Raw genomic sequence first — 21,846 nt, forward strand, 5'->3', positions numbered from 1 at the left:
AGTGCAGACTATCAACAACAAGCGTATCGCAATTGGTTTGCTCTGTGTTGGACTTGGTAATAATTTCGGTGTTTCGCTTGGCTTTGTGGGAATCGCCTCAAAGATTACTATTTATTTTGTTTCAGGAAAATAACTTGCCGCTCATGTAAGTACCTACAAAAGAAAATTGCAAAAAAAGGAAATCCTTAAGGCTCATGGCACGTGGATGAGACTTATAACAAACCCCTAGTTTATAACAAATACCTAGTTTTGAAATGTTTCTTAAAGTCAAAGTCTACGATATTACTCACAACAGGCTTGCCAGATGTCTTTTAAATATCATTTATAAAAAGATTTAAGTCAAAGACTTAGTGCCTCGTCCTGCCGTAGAAATAATTAGAATGGCGTTGAATTACTTAGTTCATGTTAATTTATTTAATTTGGAGAAGTACTAAAAATTCATATGGGTTTCGTAAAAGTCTAGATTTCCTTCAAAATTGTCTTAGGTACTTGCAGTTCACATCCGTGTTTGGGAATTTTATGCATTCTAGGTACCGTAAAACGGGGTGACTTTTATAGCCGGGGTGACCTTGATAGGTTTCAGATTTTTCCGCAAAATGAGAGTACAAATTAAATACGTACGCAATGGTTTGAAATCATACTGACCGTGGTAGAAGAGTGTTCAAAGTACCTCAAGAAGAACTTATGATAAAAATTTGGAAAATTTTAAAAAGTTAATTAACTATAATAAAGAAAAAGTTGATGAAATGAGTTCAATTTGTTGGGTGGTGACGCGCGGTAAATTATGTGGCATTGTGTGTGAAAAGAAGAGAATTTTATTTCGTGTTTCATCCTGGTTGGCTTGCCCACAAGCTGAAGAAAATCAGTTCAATTTGTTGGGTGGTGACGCGCGGTCAATTATGTGGCATTGTGTGTGAAAAGAAAAGAATTTTATTTCGTGTTTCATCCTGATTGGCTTGCTCAAGTCCTTCCTACATCATCGTTGATCGGGAGGCACGACGTCGTGTGAATTGTTGCATTAAAATAAGTTTAAGTATTACTGTAAATGACTGTAAAAAAGTCCTTCCTATATCATCAATGTCGTCTGGGTAATCGTGATGAAAAATTACATTTATTCAGTATTTAAATACCTGTGCGCGAGTGTTTTGGTGTGCTAATTAGAAAGTCCTTCCCATAGCATCGTTGCTCGGAAGGCTCGCCGACGGGTTTGTTATGAAAGTCCTCCCCATAGCATCGTAGCTCGGGAGGCATCGAAAAGCCAATACCTTATCCTACTAACCCAAAAAAAAAAATAATCACGTGATGCTTGAAGGAGATGCTGTGGATTCAACGGTCTCAAGCGGTATCAACAAGTATATAGCGAAAAACTATGTGCTTGATGAGTCTGCAACTTCAACTATCGGACTAACATTCCTCCCTTTTGTTGAACTGCAGGCTTCTTGGGAGGGCGCCGGTATTGACTAATAAAGTCGGGGTCTTCAGGGGTTAAACAGTGAACGGATGGTTGGCTCCCACTGATCATTTTTGATTCATTGTTTAACTTCAGCTGATCTGTCAATAACGGAGTAGCAGCTCATTGGCAGTCAACCATGCTCATGCTCATGCTCATGCTCATGCTCATAAAGAAAAAGTTGATGAAAGACATTATTTCATACTTCAGAATGTTCATGATTTTCTCAATGAACATGATTTTGAATCGAAAAACGGAATGCATTTTCGGATTCTTTGGACAATTTTCCACTAAGAGAAGGCAAAATAAGTTTGTAAATAATAAGTAATATATGTTTTTGAAACACAATTAAAAAAAATCTCCAAATTTATAGGAAATTTTATGTAAAATGTGAAAACTTGTGATTCGTGCTTTGAAATCACTTTAAAATGCAAATAAACCAATAATTTTATAAACAAAACTAGTTAACGAATTTTACTTAAAATTTATATGTATTTTGTTAAAAAGCTTATAAACTTAAATAACTAAATGTAAACAATATTTTTTTTTTCTTAAAAACTATATTAGCAAAATTAGTGATGGTACATTAACGTACAAATGAAATTTGAACACCTTAAATCTGATTTTTAAAAGTAATTTTTCTTTTTACTATCAAAGTCGCCCCGGAATTTAAACTAATTTTTTAAACACTATTTCAAAAATAGTGCATGGAGTTTGTGGGGCCTACCCTAGTACATGTTTTAAAAATAATAATCTTGAGAAAAACCTTACCAGTTGGAAAATATTTCTAAAATTCATTTAAATCCTATAAAAAGCCACCCCGGTTTACGGTACTTAACCTTCTCGTCGGCGTAAGGGAAGCGCTCAATCTACTTGCATTTTGAAAAACTAAATTGTTTCTATAGATCATTACGATGAATAATTGGCCTATGTCACAAGTGCTTATTGCGATAACCGGAACGGAAGTAAAGGTTTGAAGCATCTTGTAGGGTTTGTTGAGCTTAATAAAACGTGTTTAAATTCGTTTATAAAATTGCTAAATAAATATTGAATGGATTCGAGCAAAAATATTGCCGTTTCGATTTGTCTGGAAGAAGACGATGTTCTTTTTTTTTTACAGACGCTTATCAAGTTGATACCAAGCAATCTGTCGAGTTCAGATTTAAAGTTGAACAGAATTGGCGTCCCGTTTCACCTTTAAAATAGTATACCAATGGTCGCAACGCTTGCTCAGAGCGTATCCTAGACCTTATACCTTCAAAAAACTGTCCAACTTCGAGCGAAACTCATTTGGAGGTTCCGTCTTCTAAATCTGGTGCACGGTGGAGACGAATAGATGGCTATTATGGTGGTGAAAATCTGGTTCAGTGAAATTGGGGTCCTAAAATTATGCTTTAATTTGTGACATTTTTGTACACAACGATAAAGCTTTTTTTTCTGAGTAAATTTTAAATTTATTTTTAAATCAATTTTTAAATTTAACTTCATGGCCCTTCTTGGCAAAAAAACCTACTTGACAGCTCATTCCAAGGAGAACATAGTTGTCATCTCTCGGCAGCATCCAAACAACAAGTCAGAAGTGACGTTTCAGTTTGACAGATAGCCAGTTACTGATTTTTCAGTAATGTTTTTGTTTATCGCCGAATTTCAGTAAACGTGATGATTACTGAATCGCATTCAGTTATTTATTTTACTGAAATTGCACCCCAAAATTTGCTGTGTACAGTTGATCACAAAATTGGGTATTTTTTTATGAATGGATCCATACATTTACCGAAAACACCAAATCGATCAGAAAGTCCCTTCTCGAGATATAGATTGTAAAATAGTTTCATAGCGTTTTTTTATGTACAACCTTTATTTTTGTATGAAGAAATCCAAACAAAGATTCATACAAAAAATAAATAAATTCAAATTGAAATTATGTAATATTACCTCAATTTAGGATATAAAAAGGGATTGCACTTGAAAAGGGATAAAATTACTCATTTTGAGGGGTTAAAAAAGACTACATTTTTGTGAAATAAAAAATGTACTATTTCCATGATAATTTTTAACTGTAGTTTTACTTCGAAAAAAAATCTCAAAATTTAGAGTATAAAAGAATTCCGTGGTATGAATATTTTGGATTTCTTGTCAGAACATATCTTTAACCTTATTGTATACTTAAGCGAACCTTTGAACTTACAACAAGGCTTTCTAACTACACCGGAAAAAGCAACCTGTGGGGAAAAGAGACAGCTATAACTTTTAAAAAGTTTCAAATGTTTTATGAAATCTTTGTTGGCTCGATTTCTAGCCAATTTTTTGAAAAAAAAACGTTACTTAATCCACCCTTAGGTGCACTATGGGGTTTCAGGCGGCCATAAATCGAAAAACCGACATACTCTAATTATTTTTTTGGTATTTTTTTTCGAAAATAAACATTCTAACTAAGAAAAATCCGGAGTTTGAAAGTTGTAGGATAAAAATTCACTGAATTGCAGACCTTCAAAGGCGAAAATGGTAAGAAAAAACATGTTTTTTGACAAAAAAAATGATTATTTTTCATAGTTGTACTGTGTAGCTGTTTATGTATTTTTTCCTGCATCATTATATATATTCAGAAAGGTAATTGATTCAACTTTTCAATAACATTTTTCAAAACACACTTTTACACGCTAAAAAAAAATAATAAAAATCAAAAAAGATGGATTATTATTCAAAATTTAGTTTTTTTCAACTTTGTTAATGGAGTACTTTTTTTGTGTGCATTTGTGCGATCTGAAAATTTTGCAGCCTAAAATTTGAACCATGTCCTAACTTGTCTCTAAATTTCAAAGTGCACTTATGTGCACTTTTTGAGTTATGCCATTTTGAATATTTTGATTCATGCAGGAAAATTAATGATTTCGCGTATAACGTCATGATTCGAAATCCGGACACTTAGTAGCATATCATTTTTGTTATAGCTGACAAAACATCATGTAATAAGTTGGAAATAAAGAAATATCATCAGGATGTAGTATTAACAGTCAGTTTCAAGAAAATGCATACAAAATAGGTCTTTTCTAAAAAAATTTCATCAGAATTTGAAAATTAAAATGACTTGTTGTGCTTCGAATCCCAGACACTGATAAAAGCTGATTCGAAATCCGGACACTTTTGCTTCGAATTCCGGACACTCGTTTTTGCTAATGAATCGCACAAATTTGGACTGAAATGTTAGTAAATGGCATTCTTTAGGTCTCAAATAAGCTGTTAACATCAAAACAATCGATATTTTATTTAAAAATTTGCTTGTATCTAAGGAAATTAAAACCATAAATTTCTGCTTTGCCTTCCCGGTGCTTCGAACGCCTATGAAATATTTCAAGTGAAATGTTTCGCATTTTTTGGTAAACATATAATTTAATTGTATTTAATTGTTTTGGCATTAACTACAGCGTTCAAACAAACTTTAAATGAAAGTTGATGTTGGAATTCATCAAATAACACAGTTTTGACATTCATAAGGCGAACTTATATCCAAATAATTGATAAAACAAGATGAAGTGTCCGGGTTTCGAAGCGTCCGGGAATTCGAATCATGACGTTACGCTTGGTTAAAAGCATATTATTTTACCTGCAGAGGAAGAAATAATGTACCTACTATGCATGTTTTGAAATTGATTTGATATTCATGACTTTGTTGGTACTTAGGTACGTTTATTAAAATTAGAAATTCATTCAAAGAGAGGTGGATTTTAACTCAAGAAGAAGGGGAGGGAGATTGAACGTAAATCAGAAACTTTAACATAGCATAAACCGCCATTCCGTGCATCAAATAGACAGAGCAAGAATATTAAAATTCACCACTTTAATGCATGTGGCCTCAAATATATGAAAAAATCGAAAATTAAACTTTTTTTTGGAAAAATATCAAAATTCATTTGTTTTCATTATACTAAGTACAAACAACACAAAAAAGTCACAAAAAAGCAAAAAAATATTTTTGGCCGCTCGCTTATATGGAAATACCCCATGGTGAAGTGGTTGGTGCCTTCCTCACATTTATAGAGTAATGCTATCCAAAATAGATACAAAAGGGCGAACCTTTCAGTGTTCTATCAACATGATTCATAATTCATACCATCATATTAGATAGTCAGATCTTCATAATTCGAGCACTTATGTGCTTATAACTTTTGATAGGTTTGTCAGATCTTCAATCTTTTGAACTCGTTGGAAAGGTCTTTTGATCACCTATCCATCGACAGGTCGCATGATAGATCCGGACAACGAATCGAAATATATGAGATCCGACCTCTAAAAGGTTCATAAATAACACTTAAGTGCTTATAACTTTTGATTGTCAGATCTTCAATATTATGAACTCGTTGGAAAGATCTTTTGAATACCTTTCTAACAATTGATAACATGACGGGGTTTCTTGCAAAAACCACCCTTTGTACAATCTTCCGGACTTTTGCTAGAATCGTTTTTTTAGCATAACTTTTGAAGTGCTTAACTAAACTTTATAATTTTCAATAGCGACTTATGGGACTCCAAGACGGATCGAAAGAAACCAAAATGGTCCAAAGCCAGTGCCGAGATAATCCAGTGCAAATTTTGTTGATCAACATCCCACCACACACACAGACATTTGCTCAGAATGTGATTCTGAGTCGATAAGTATGCTATAAGTATTCTAGGAGGTCAAATTTTTCGAATTTCGTTTTTCGAGTGATTTTATAGCCTTTCTTCAGTAAGATGAGGAAGGCAAAAATAAGTAAATTTATCTTCAATGGGGTACTACATATGCTCAAAGTTTAGGGTTTTCCATCAGAACTCGACAATATGGAAGCGACAATTTAAAATATAACTAAACCATCTCTCTGCCATCAAATGCGTTTCAACGTTTCAAACCCCCCAAAAAGGGAAAGTTAGTGGGAAATGTTGCCTGTGAGCAGCGAAAGCAAAACTGTGACCTCGCCATGTTTTCCATCATGTGAATCCTCCGACTATTGTTTGAATCTCTGAACTCCTCACCGTCAACAATGGGTCCGCGGATCTATTTTCCCCAGGTTGTGCGCACTTTATTAGTTAGTCGCCAACGAAAGTGGCTCTTCTTCTCTTTCAGAGCCACACAGCATAAAAGCACTGAAAGTTAACTCTTTAAACATGACGCGTCGTACTGGCATAAAACATAGTGCAGACATACAACAACAACAAAAAAGACTCAAAACAAAAACTCTCAAATCTAAAATAACCAACCAGATGTGGTAACGGGGAGAGATATGTGGGGGAGTGGGTGCTTCATTTGTGACTAGCGGCAAAGCTCCACCACCCTATTCGAGACGGTGGAACGAAAATAAAAGAAAAACAGAAGCCATTTCACTGAGCTAAACCTCCAAAAAATACTGCAAACAAAAAAAAAATGAAATTCACCCACGAAAAATAAGGCACGCTTCGAAAAGCAATTGGAAGGTGCGCACAACAAAAAGAGGACGATTGACTGGAGAAAATAGTAAAATCAAAGTGAAACCGAGGAGAATTGAACCAAAAAGCAAAAACAAAAAGTTGACCGTTTCAAACCCTATTGAGTGTTGAGTATCGATTGTTTGCGTCACCGCGGGTGATGATCTTTTAGCAACGTCTCGTTAATTTGATTAGGAATCGTGCAGTTTTGCTGACGAATGATCTTTTTTCTTTATCAAACTATAACGGAACAACTTGAGCATTCAAGTCTATCAGTCAAACAAACTCGTTGCAATTAAGTAACTCGAACTGTAATGAATCATGAGGCCTTCGATGGCGACGACGAGGACGATGAGCAATGAAGTATGTGCCCCGTATCTTATCGCTTATCATCTTGGTAATTTATTATTCAAATACTGACTTGGCGAGCTGTGCGGCGAGTAAAAACGCGTGATATGTATGCACTTGGTGTGGATTGTTGAGAAGTTTTTCATACATCACGTCATCGGAGTACGAAGAAATTTGTCATTCTGTTTATTTGGCCATACTGAAATAAATTGTTAAATTTATTTTGATCTTTGTTTTCCATGGAATAAGATTCGTATTTCTTAATACTTTCATTAAATATTTGCCATAACATTATGCAATCCCGTTAAGCAATTCTCTACCAAAACCGGAAATGGGTTTTATGTTTATGATTTTATTTTATTTGGCTCAAACTTCATGGGGGCCTTTCCTATGACCAAAAAATCAATTTTGTTTCATTGGTTTACCCACACAAGTCTCCATACAATTTTGGCAGCTGTCCATACACAAATGGTATGTAAATATTCGAAAATCTGTAACTTTTGATGGAATTTTCTGATCGATTCGTGCCTTCTGAAAGTTATAGGTATTGATGACGACTATTCAGAAAAAAATAAGTACTCGGAAACCAAATTGGCCGAACTTTTTTTTCATAAAAACTCAATTTATCAAAATCCGCATTTTTGGATTTTTGAGATTTTTAACCACAAACATAAACATTTCTGGGAAGAACAAATAATCCGAGTGATGACGAATCATCGGGCTGTGATGAGGAATAAGCTAGATGATTCTATTAGCCGCTGTTTTGTCCTGGAAATTCAGATTTGGTTGTGGAAAAGATGAACATTTGATCGATAAGAATTTTAAACCTTTAAAATTTACATTCTGCATATATCAGCACAAATTTGGCTTGTTAGGGAAAACTGTTATAATTTTATTTTGCAGATCTGAGCAGTTCTCTATGGAATCGGTCTTTTTTCTTTAATTTTAATTTTTGTATTTTTTAATCCGGCTGAAACTTTTTTGGTGCCTTCGGTATGCCCAAAGAAGCCATTTTGCATCATTAGTTTGTCCATATAATTTTCCATACAAATTTGGCAGCTGTCCATACAAAAATGATATGTGAAAATTCAAAAATCTGTATCTTTTGAAGGAATTTTTTGATCGATTTGGTGTCTTTGGCAAAGTTGTAGGTATGGATATGGACTACACTGAAAAAAAATGATACACGGTAAAAAAAAAATGGTGATTTTTAATTTAACTTTTTGTCACTAGAACTTGATTTGCAAAAAAACTCTATTTTTATTTTTTTTTATTTTTTGATATGTTTTAGAGGACAACAAATGCCAACTTTTCAGAAATTTCCAGAATGGGCATCTTTGACCGAGTTATTATTTTTTGAATCAATACATATTTTTTGAAAAAATCGAAATATCGGTCGCAAAAATTTCATCATTTTTCGATGTAAAATCAAATTTGCAATCAAAAAGTACTTTAGTAAATTTTTGATAAAGTGCACCGTTTCCAAGTTATAACCATTTTTAGTTAACTTTTTTGAAAATAGTCGCCGTTTTTCATTTTTTAAAAATAGTGCCCATGTTTGCCCACTATTGAAAAAAATATTTTTGAAAAGCTAAGAAAGTTCTCTATATTTTGCTTTTTCGAACTTTGTTGATACGACCCTTAGTTGCTGAGATATAGCCATGCAAAGGTTAAAAAACAGAAAAATTGATGTTTTCTAAGTCTCACCCAAACATCCCACCATTTTCTAATGTCGATATCTCAGCAACTATAGGTCCGATTTACAATGTTAAAACATGAAACATTCGTGAAATTTTCCGGTCTTTTCGAAAAAAATATTTTCAAAAAAATTTAATCAAGACTAACATTTCAAATGGGCGTAATATTGAATGTTTGGCCCGATTGAAATGTTAGTCTTGATTTTAAATTTTTGAAAATATTTTTTTCGGAAAGATCGGAATGTTTCATATTTTAACATTGAAAATCGGACCATTAGTTGCTGAGATATCGACATTAGGAAATGGTGTGTTGTTTGGGTGAGACTTAGAAAACATCAATTTTTCTATTTTTAAGCCTTTGCATGGCTATATCTCAGCAACTAAGGGTCGTATCAACAAAGTTCGAAAAAGCAAAATATAGAGAATTTTCTCAGCTTTTCAAAAATATTTTTTTCAATAGTGGGCAAACATGGGCACTATTTTTTTTAAATGAAAAACTGCGACTATTTTCAAAAAAGTTACCTAAAAATGGTTATAACTTGGAAACGGTGCACTTTATCAAAAATTTACTAAAGTACTTTTTGATTGCAAATTCGATTTTACATCGAAAAATGCAGTTGAAAAATTTTTGCGACCAATATTTCGATTTTTTGAAAAAATCTGTATTGATTCAAAAAGTCATAACTCGGTCAAAGATTTTTTGCCCATTCTGGAAATTTCTGAAAAGTTGGCATTTTATGTCCTCTAAAACATATCAAAAAATAAAAAAAATTAAAAAATAGAGTTTTTTTGCAAATCAAGTTTTAGTGACAAAAAGTTAAATTAAAAATCACCAATTTTTTTTTACCGTGTATCATTTTTTTTCAGTGTAGTCCATATCCATACCTACAACTTTGCCAAAGACACCAAATCGATCAAAAAATTCCTTCAAAAGATACAGATTTTTGAATTTTCACATATCATTTTTGTATGGACAGCTGCCAAATTTGTATGGAAAATTATATGGACAAACTAATGATGCAAAATGGATTCTTTGGGCATACCGAAGGCACCAAAAAAGTTTCAGCCGGATTAAAAAATACAAAAAAAATCGAATGACCGAAATCTCAGAGAATTGCTCATCTGCAAAATGCCTTGTTCTTTAAATAATTAATCTTTAATTAATCTGGGGCAAATAAGGACAAATGTAACGAATTAAGACAGCTATTTAAGTCAATTTGTTATCATAATGTTTTGATTGACTTTGGTTCAAACAGGAACAGAACAAATAAAAAATAATTGTGCTTATTGAGACTGTAGTCCCAGTTTCCCAAGTTGGCGGTAGTCACTTTAAGATAATATGTTTCACATAAAACATAAAATTCAAAACATTTTCAAATTTTTACATTGACTGGTATCATTTTATTTGTTGTCGCTTCTTATTTTTTAGACATTTTCAGAGGATTTTTGCAAGCTTTTCCAGTCATCTCACATAAAAAAATTATAAAATAATATATTTCTAAAAGACTTACATAATTTCAATCATTTTAGATTAAAAATTGTGGTTAATTTAAAATCCACTGCACAACAAAGAACAAAAACATAACAAATTAATAATTTCTTTCAAGCTATCTAAAAACCATCGTCCTTGTTTAGATGGAAGTGTAGATTATCACCAATTAATAGTAATGAACTAATTGTATGATTTTAAGCTTGAAAAACATAACAAATATTATAAAAATATAGATTTATGACTGTTTCAAAAATTTCTCGGGATCCCGGGATTTCTAACATGTTTTTTCCCGTTTCTCGGGAAATTCTAAACCCGGGAAAATTGAACACCCTAAATAAAACAAAGTATTATTTTTTTAGTAAAAATAGAAAAAAAAAATACTAAAAAATACTTCAGAACAAGAAGCTAATGATTCAGAGAGAAAACAAACAATCAATTTTCAAGAAGAAAAAAAAGCCTAACAATAAAATTTCATTGTTTATTTTTAAAATTGTCAAACATAATAGTAGTTTATGCAACAAGTTGCAAAAAGAGGTTTTTTTCAGCACGAGTCGTACATTTATCCAACGAGGTTCACCGAGTTGGATAGATACGAAGAGTGCTGAAAAAATCAAGTTTTGTAACGAGTTCCATACGACATTTTTTGCAATTCCAAAAAACACACACTGAGTGAAATTTTAAGTCAAAATACATGAATTTGTCAATAAATCGTTTAAATCAAAGAAATGTTGAAAAGTGTTACTTTTCGAAACAAGTGCTGAAAAGTTCAACTTTTCAGCACCCATTTGAGCATGAGCATGAGCATGAGCATGAGCATGGTTGACTGCCAATGAGCTGCTACTCCGTTATTGACGGATCAGCTGAAGTTACACAATGAACCAACAGATGATTAGTGGGAGCTAATCATCCTCACTGTATAACCCCTGAAGATCTCTGCTTCAAGTCAATACCGGCGCCCCCCCAAGGAGATGCAGTTCAACAAAGGTAGGAATGTTAGTCCAATAGTTGAAGTTGCAGACTCATCAGACACAGAGTTTGTCGCTCTATACCTGTTGACACCGCATGAGACCGTTGAATCCACAGCATCTCCTTCAAGCATCACGGGAAGTGGGGGAATTGTGTTAGTAGGGGAAGGAAAGGGAAGGTCAGGATTCATCTTGGTAGATGATATGACCAGAAAGTGAAACATAATCGTTGCCTTCCGAGCTACGACGCTATAAGAAGGACTTTTCACATCTTACCGCCGGCGTGCCATCCGAGCAACGATGCTATGGGAAGGACTTTCAAAATTAAATGTTATTGTATTTATCGATTTATTCGGCGACGTGCAATTTTAAATAGATCAGGGAAACATAATCGTTGCCTTCCGAGCTACGACGCTATGAGAAGGACTTATCAATTCCTCAATCGCGTTTTTTAACTTCTACCGCCGGCGTGCCATCCGAGCAACGATGCTATGGGAAGGACTTCCAAAACTAAATGAAAGTGAATATACACACGACGACGTGAATCCCTTTTTCAATGAAATCCAGAAATCTCCACCACTTTCTCGCGGATTCTCGCGCGCGACGTCACACACCGATCCCCCCGACGAACACCACACGACTGATGGCCCAACTTCCAAGGCCTCGACGCGAACTTCTTTTCAATGATTCCAGAATCTTCCACCACTTTCTCGCGGATTCTCGCGCGCGACGTCACACACCGATCCCCCCGACGAACACCACACGACTGATGGCCCAACTTCCAAGGCCTCGACGCGAACTTTTTTTCAATGGTTCCAGAATCTTCCACCACTTTCTCGCGGATTCTCGCGCGCGACGTCACACACCGATCCCCCCGACGAACACCACACGACTGATGGCCCAACTTCTAAGGCCTCGACGCGAACTTCTTTTCAATGATTCCAGAATCTTCCACCACTTTCTCGCGGATTCTCGCGCGCGACGTCACACACCGATCCCCCCGACGAACACCACACGACTGATGGCCCAACTTCCAAGGCCTCGACGCGAACTTTTTTTCAATGATTCCAGAATCTTCCACCACTTTCTCGCGGATTCTCGCGCGCGACGTCACACACCGATCCCCCCGACGAACACCACACGACTGATGGCCCAACTTCCAAGGCCTCGACGCGAACTTTTTTTCAATGATTCCAGAATCTTCCACCACTTTCTCGCGGATTCTCGCGCGCGACGTCACACACCGATCCCCCCGACGAACACCACACGACTGATGGCCCAACTTCTAAGGCCTCGACGCGAACTTCTTTTCAATGATTCCAGAATCTTCCACCACTTTCTCGCGGATTCTCGCGCGCGACGTCACACACCGATCCCCCCGACGAACACCACACGACTGATGGCCCAACTTCCAAGGCCTCGACGCGAACTTTTTTTCAATGATTCCAGAATCTTCCACCACTTTCTCGCGGATTCTCGCGCGCGACGTCACACACCGATCCCCCCGACGAACACCACACGACTGATGGCCCAACTTCTAAGGCCTCGACGCGAACTTCTTTTCAATGATTCCAGAATCTTCCACCACTTTCTCGCGGATTCTCGCGCGCGACGTCACACACCGATCCCCCCGACGAACACCACACGACTGATGGCCCAACTTCTAAGGCCTCGACGCGAACTTCTTTTCAATGATTCCAGAATCTTCCACCACTTTCTCGCGGATTCTCGCGCGCGACGTCACACACCGATCCCCCCGACGAACACCACACGACTGATGGCCCAACTTCTAAGGCCTCGACGCGAACTTCTTTTCAATGATTCCAGAATCTTCCACCACTTTCTCGCGGATTCTCGCGCGCGACGTCACACACCGATCCCCCCGACGAACACCACACGACTGATGGCCCAACTTCTAAGGCCTCGACGCGAACTTCTTTTCAATGATTCCAGAATCTTCCACCACTTTCTCGCGGATTCTCGCGCGCGACGTCACACACCGATCCCCCCGACGAACACCACACGACTGATGGCCCAACTTCCAAGGCCTCGACGCGAACTTTTTTTCAATGATTCCAGAATCTTCCACCACTTTCTCGCGGATTCTCGCGCGCGACGTCACACACCGATCCCCCCGACGAACACCACACGACTGATGGCCCAACTTCCAAGGCCTCGACGCGAACTTTTTTTCAATGATTCCAGAATCTTCCACCACTTTCTCGCGGATTCTCGCGCGCGACGTCACACACCGATCCCCCCGACGAACACCACACGACTGATGGCCCAACTTCCAAGGCCTCGACGCGAACTTTTTTTCAATGATTCCAGAATCTTCCACCACTTTCTCGCGGATTCTCGCGCGCGACGTCACACACCGATCCCCCCGACGAACACCACACGACTGATGGCCCAACTTCTAAGGCCTCGACGCGAACTTCTTTTCAATGATTCCAGAATCTTCCACCACTTTCTCTCGGATTCTCGCGCGCGACGTCACACACCGATCCCCCCGACGAACACCACACGACTGATGGCCCAACTTCCAAGGCCTCGACGCGAACTTCTTTTCAATGATTCCAGAATCTTCCACCACTTTCTCGCGGATTCTCGCGCGCGACGTCACACACCGATCCCCCCGACGAACACCACACGACTGATGGCCCAACTTCTAAGGCCTCGACGCGAACTTCTTTTCAATGATTCCAGAATCTTCCACCACTTTCTCGCGGATTCTCGCGCGCGACGTCACACACCGATCCCCCCGACGAACACCACACGACTGATGGCCCAACTTCCAAGGCCTCGACGCGAACTTTTTTTCAATGATTCCAGAATCTTCCACCACTTTCTCGCGGATTCTCGCGCGCGACGTCACACACCGATCCCCCCGACGAACACCACACGACTGATGGCCCAACTTCTAAGGCCTCGACGCGAACTTCTTTTCAATGATTCCAGAATCTTCCACCACTTTCTCGCGGATTCTCGCGCGCGACGTCACACACCGATCCCCCCGACGAACACCACACGACTGATGGCCCAACTTCTAAGGCCTCGACGCGAACTTCTTTTCAATGATTCCAGAATCTTCCACCACTTTCTCGCGGATTCTCGCGCGCGACGTCACACACCGATCCCCCCGACGAACACCACACGACTGATGGCCCAACTTCTAAGGCCTCGACGCGAACTTCTTTTCAATGATTCCAGAATCTTCCACCACTTTCTCGCGGATTCTCGCGCGCGACGTCACACACCGATCCCCCCGACGAACACCACACGACTGATGGCCCAACTTCCAAGGCCTCGACGCGAACTTTTTTTCAATGATTCCAGAATCTTCCACCACTTTCTCGCGGATTCTCGCGCGCGACGTCACACACCGATCCCCCCGACGAACACCACACGACTGATGGCCCAACTTCTAAGGCCTCGACGCGAACTTCTTTTCAATGATTCCAGAATCTTCCACCACTTTCTCTCGGATTCTCGCGCGCGACGTCACACACCGATCCCCCCGACGAACACCACACGACTGATGGCCCAACTTCCAAGGCCTCGACGCGAACTTCTTTTCAATGATTCCAGAATCTTCCACCACTTTCTCGCGGATTCTCGCGCGCGACGTCACACACCGATCCCCCCGACGAACACCACACGACTGATGGCCCAACTTCTAAGGCCTCGACGCGAACTTCTTTTCAATGATTCCAGAATCTTCCACCACTTTCTCGCGGATTCTCGCGCGCGACGTCACACACCGATCCCCCCGACGAACACCACACGACTGATGGCCCAACTTCCAAGGCCTCGACGCGAACTTTTTTTTCAATGATTCCAGAATCTTCCACCACTTTCTCGCGGATTCTCGCGCGCGACGTCACACACCGATCCCCCCGACGAACACCACACGACTGATGGCCCAACTTCTAAGGCCTCGACGCGAACTTCTTTTCAATGATTCCAGAATCTTCCACCACTTTCTCGCGGATTCTCGCGCGCGACGTCACACACCGATCCCCCCGACGAACACCACACGACTGATGGCCCAACTTCTAAGGCCTCGACGCGAACTTCTTTTCAATGATTCCAGAATCTTCCACCACTTTCTCGCGGATTCTCGCGCGCGACGTCACACACCGATCCCCCCGACGAACACCACACGACTGATGGCCCAACTTCTAAGGCCTCGACGCGAACTTCTTTTCAATGATTCCAGAATCTTCCACCACTTTCTCGCGGATTCTCGCGCGCGACGTCACACACCGATCCCCCCGACGAACACCACACGACTGATGGCCCAACTTCTAAGGCCTCGACGCGAACTTCTTTTCAATGATTCCAGAATCTTCCACCACTTTCTCGCGGATTCTCGCGCGCGACGTCACACACCGATCCCCCCGACGAACACCACACGACTGATGGCCCAACTTCCAAGGCCTCGACGCGAACTTTTTTTCAATGATTCCAGAATCTTCCACCACTTTCTCGCGGATTCTCGCGCGCGACGTCACACACCGATCCCCCCGACGAACACCACACGACTGATGGCCCAACTTCCAAGGCCTCGACGCGAACTTTTTTTCAATGATTCCAGAATCTTCCACCACTTTCTCGCGGATTCTCGCGCGCGACGTCACACACCGATCCCCCCGACGAACACCACACGACTGATGGCCCAACTTCCAAGGCCTCGACGCGAACTTTTTTTCAATGATTCCAGAATCTTCCACCACTTTCTCGCGGATTCTCGCGCGCGACGTCACACACCGATCCCCCCGACGAACACCACACGACTGATGGCCCAACTTCCAAGGCCTCGACGCGAACTTTTTTTTCAATGGTTCCAGAATCTTCCACCACTTTCTCGCGGATTCTCGCGCGCGACGTCACACACCGATCCCCCCGACGAACACCACACGACTGATGGCCCAACTTCTAAGGCCTCGACGCGAACTTCTTTTCAATGATTCCAGAATCTTCCACCACTTTCTCGCGGATTCTCGCGCGCGACGTCACACACCGATCCCCCCGACGAACACCACACGACTGATGGCCCAACTTCCAAGGCCTCGACGCGAACTTTTTTTCAATGATTCCAGAATCTTCCACCACTTTCTCGCGGATTCTCGCGCGCGACGTCACACACCGATCCCCCCGACGAACACCACACGACTGATGGCCCAACTTCCAAGGCCTCGACGCGAACTTCTTTTCAATGATTCCAGAATCTTCCACCACTTTCTCGCGGATTCTCGCGCGCGACGTCACACACCGATCCCCCCGACGAACACCACACGACTGATGGCCCAACTTCCAAGGCCTCGACGCGAACTTTTTTTCAATGATTCCAGAATCTTCCACCACTTTCTCGCGGATTCTCGCGCGCGACGTCACACACCGATCCCCCCGACGAACACCACACGACTGATGGCCCAACTTCCAAGGCCTCGACGCGAACTTCTTTTCAATGATTCCAGAATCTTCCACCACTTTCTCGCGGATTCTCGCGCGCGACGTCACACACCGATCCCCCCGACGAACACCACACGACTGATGGCCCAACTTCTAAGGCCTCGACGCGAACTTCTTTTCAATGATTCCAGAATCTTCCACCACTTTCTCGCGGATTCTCGCGCGCGACGTCACACACCGATCCCCCCGACGAACACCACACGACTGATGGCCCAACTTCTAAGGCCTCGACGCGAACTTCTTTTCAATGATTCCAGAATCTTCCACCACTTTCTCGCGGATTCTCGCGCGCGACGTCACACACCGATCCCCCCGACGAACACCACACGACTGATGGCCCAACTTCCAAGGCCTCGACGCGAACTTCTTTTCAATGATTCCAGAATCTTCCACCACTTTCTCGCGGATTCTCGCGCGCGACGTCACACACCGATCCCCCCGACGAACACCACACGACTGATGGCCCAACTTCCAAGGCCTCGACGCGAACTTTTTTTCAATGATTCCAGAATCTTCCACCACTTTCTCGCGGATTCTCGCGCGCGACGTCACACACCGATCCCCCCGACGAACACCACACGACTGATGGCCCAACTTCTAAGGCCTCGACGCGAACTTCTTTTCAATGATTCCAGAATCTTCCACCACTTTCTCGCGGATTCTCGCGCGCGACGTCACACACCGATCCCCCCGACGAACACCACACGACTCTCAACTTTTCAGCACCCATTTGAGTGCTGAAAAGTAGAACTTTTCAGCATTTATTTTTAAAAGTGTTGCTATTCGATTCTGTTATTTTTGGTACAGAAAAGTAGGCTATTTCGTCGTTCAAGAATGACAGGAAAAGTAAGTAGTTTCACGACGGAATTGCAAAAAGATGTTTATACAGTAGTTATTCGGTAACTGGGCGTTGTTGAATTGGGCTGCTTTTTAACTGGGCGCTCGATAACTGGGCCGTAGCCCAGTTGAAAAGCAGACAAACGTCAAAAAACCAAAACAAACCAAAAAGATCGAGGGGTTAATGGATGCAAAAATCATATTCAATAAATAAAAAAAAAATCAAACTTTTGTTTAATTTCAAGTTACAGTTAAAAAAATATGAAAAGTAAGCATTGTAAATAAATTTGAGTAACTTTTATTTTTATATTTCATCTGGAAAATATTATGCATCGGTTGTCCCCTCGTTATTTTTTGTTCTGCCCAGTTAACGAGCAACATTCGGTGACTGGGCTACGTTCTCAGCCCAGTTACCGAACAACTACTGTACTTGGTTTTAACTGGAAATGAATAAAAGGATGGTAAAACAATACAAAAACAGCTAAATGTTTTTTCATAATTTTAGTTTTTTATATTGAAAAGCGCTTCAAACATGATTACAGTTATTATGCTTTTTAAAGTTATTAAAAATAACTAGAATTCGTTTTGCAAAAAATATCAGGTTCCCTTTTTTATTATTTTTTTTAAACCATTGTTGATTTAGAGAATGTTGTAATCAGACGTGCATTGGCACGCTCTGCACTCGAACATCAAATTTAGCACTTGTACCAAGTTCAACGCATGCTACGCGTTGCACAGTGCTAGTGCTATTAATTAGCACTTCCAAATAGCACGCCAAAGAAATTAGTTTTTTTACTTGTCGTTGGCACCAGGACAATTGAAACTATCTGCGCAACTACCTTGTAAAACGACCCATAGGTCTTGGAGGGCCCTTTTTGCTTAATTTTCTTCCAGGCCATTGACTTCTGAAGGCTGGGATGAGCCCATAAACGGTATTTTCTATCACTTTAAACTTTGGATTTGAACTGACTGCGCTAAAAATTGTGGACAATCTTTGATCCGTTTTCTTCAATCTCTGGTCATTTTTCCGCGACAATCTAAAAGAAAAAAAAATCGTGTAATAAACTAAAGAAAAAAAAATACTTCAGAGAGAATAGAACCATGAACCTTTCACATCGAAGCCTTGCACGCTTGCAATACACCAAACTTTGCGATGAAAATGGATGAAATTAATCGCATCACTATTTTAATGTTGGTGACTGTTGTTTTCTTGTCAACAAATGGAAAAATCAACTTAGTTACCAGTTTAGTTCGAGTGCGAGGGCGAGTGCTATAATCAAAAACGCAGTGCTATCCGTAAAAATAGCACGCGTGCTAACCAAGTGCAGTGCCAATGCATGTCTGGTTGTAATTCTTTTCAATGGAAAAAATCTAGATTGATTGATCGTCGTATACAGTGTTAACTGCATACGATGCATGGGGAACCTACAGCTACACCGGTGAAGGTCCAACTGTTTTCATAGCGGTAAAATAGCCGAGTGGGTTGAGGCGCGGACTTGGTAATCTGAATATGATTCTCGCCGGATTGATGTTATTTTTGGGGTGAGCAGACCTGATTTTTTTTTCTTCGGTAGGTACATGCTTTTTGTGTACACGTTTTCTCATACAATATTACATGCTTTTTCTCACAAAGGTGATGTGCATGCTTTTGCATGCGATTTTACCATCAGATTTTTTGTTATGTATAGTTATTTACCGATACTCACAAAACAGGTTGAAGAAAATTAAATTTATGGAAAAAATATTTTAAATGGCTTTTCAAATATAGTTTAACATTTAAATATCAAAAATATTTATCACGAAAAAAACAATTGCCAAACTCAAACTGGAATTGTTTCCAAAAATTCAAGCAATGTAACAAGATTAAACAGAATCGTAGCTCTACTCTAGAAATCTCGACTTTTTCCCGACTTGAGTGGCCACTTTATGAATAGTCCTCATCAATACCTGCAACTTTGCTTAAGACTTAATCGAAAAATACAAAAAATAAAAATGGTCGAAATTGGCCGATTTCGTAGAGAATTGCTCCGTTGTGAAACAACTTTGATTTCGGTCATTCTCGAAAAACAAAACTCCCTACTTTTCATCGCCAAAAATAACAGTACACTATGGTACATTGGGTGGCCAAGTTTCAAAAAAGTGACATTCTCCAAATATTTTTTTCACGAAAGTAAACATTCTAACTAAGAAAAATCCAAATTTTCAAAGCTCTAAGTTTGTTTATTACGGAGATACGCAAGCTAAAAGTAAAAAAATTGAGCAAAAAACTAGCGTTTTTCGTAAAAAAGGCTGATTGTTTAATTTTAACATAGCTCAGCCATTTTAAATATTTTATTAGGACAATTATACATCGTTGAAAAGGTAATGAGATAAGCTTTGAAACTATTAATAGATAAAATGGTGTTTCCAAACCAAAAACTGAAGTTTTCATCGAATAACTGGAGCATTTTTTTGACAAAACTTATTTTTTGTGTTTGTTAATCGAGTACTTTTTTTGCTAACCGATGCTAAACATTTCCAGCCTGCGATTTTTTGCGTTTTCGGAGATATGCCATTTTGAACATTTACGTTTTATCAAAATTTGCTGCAATCTACATATGCGACCGTTTATTTCACTTGCTTTGCTACCTACTTCGTGGGCATCGTCACTTCAAAAATCAGTACCTGGTTTCAAGAAGTTCGAAATGACTTTATTAGAATTTTCTGTTGACTACATTCAAAATTGAGCACCTAAGTCAAACTAAGGTATTCGTACCGAAGTTTCTCAAGCGAAACTGGAGAATCTCAGTATGACACCGAAAAAAGTATTCAGCAAAATATTGACTTAGCATGATGAATTTCTTCGATCAATCCATGAAACTAATCCACATTTAAGTTCTATTTTGGTTAGTACAAAACGTCATAAAAAGTACCTCTGAAGCCATCAGAAACTCTATAATTAAATGAATTTTCATGAACAAGAACATTAGGATCAGTAAGAATATGTTTTGTATTTTATTGTTTTACTTCGTAATTAATATTTTGAATATTTTTTTTAATTTTCTCTTAATCGATTTAACAATTAAAATTTTCGCAATTTATTCCCGTAAGGCTTCCCCCCCCCCCCCCCTCCCCGTGACACACTTTATGGATGACGCCTAAGTGTCAAGTTATATGGCATGGACTCACAAAAAGAAACACACAGCAGTAAATAATAAATATTTGACTTAAAATGAATTTCTTACACTTAACAAAATTTTGTTGGTTGAAAGGAAGAGGGGGGAGGGGCTGTGTCCAATACAATATATACGCAATTCTGTTGTACTTGCAAATGTATGAAAAGACTATTTATTATTAACAATCAACTATTGAAAAACATGAAAAGTCATAAAAATCGACGTATACCATTTCAATAGCATACAATCACCCAAATTTGTATGAAAAAAACATTTAAAAAGCAAACAAATAATTTGGCCGCCTGTTTGTATGAGGATGGCCCATAGTGCAGTACTGAGAAGTTCTTTTTGCAATTCCGTTGTGAAACTTTTTACTTTTCCTGTTATTCTTGCATGACTTTTCTGTACCAAAATAGTAGTTTATGCAACAAGTTGCAAAATGAAGTTTTTTTCAACACGAGTCGTACATTTATCCAACGAGGTTTACCGAGTTGGATAAATATGACGAGTGCTGAAAAAATCAAGTTTTGCAACGAGTTGCTTACAACATTTTTTGCAATTCTGAAAATCGCTTTTTGAATGGATTTTTATGTCAAACATCCGTTTGCTAAGTAAACCCACCGTTCAAAACAAAATAATATTGAAAAATGTTACTTTTCGACACTAGTGCTGAAAAGTTCAATTTTTCAGCACTGGTATTGAAAGGTATTAATTTTCCATTCTGTTGTTTATGGTAGAGAAAAGTAGGCCGTTTCGTCGCTCGAGAATGACAGGAAAAGTAAGTAGTTTCACGACGGAATTGCAAAAACTAATATTTTACTATTCATTTGAGCGCTGAAAAGTTAAACTTGTCAGCACTTGTATAGAAAAGTAATGCTTAATTACTTTTTGAAGTTTGACATTAACCTAACCTAACTAACGCAATTAACATTCAAGCGGAGCCGAGAGAACCAAACGTTTTACTGAACAAAAATGCAATTCAAAG

General features: G+C 39.3%; 1 protein-coding gene across 2 annotated transcripts in view; it reads left to right on the forward strand.

Moving 5' to 3' along the window:
- The window catches only part of LOC120418114 (ras-related protein Ral-a), a 66,129-nt gene that overhangs the window by 802 nt on the left and 43,481 nt on the right, over window positions 1-21,846 (forward strand). The gene's annotated exons all lie outside the window — the stretch shown is intronic.

The sequence above is a fragment of the Culex pipiens genome, chromosome 1 (assembly GCF_016801865.2).
Source record: "Culex pipiens pallens isolate TS chromosome 1, TS_CPP_V2, whole genome shotgun sequence".
NCBI classification, from domain to species: domain Eukaryota; kingdom Metazoa; phylum Arthropoda; class Insecta; order Diptera; family Culicidae; genus Culex; species Culex pipiens.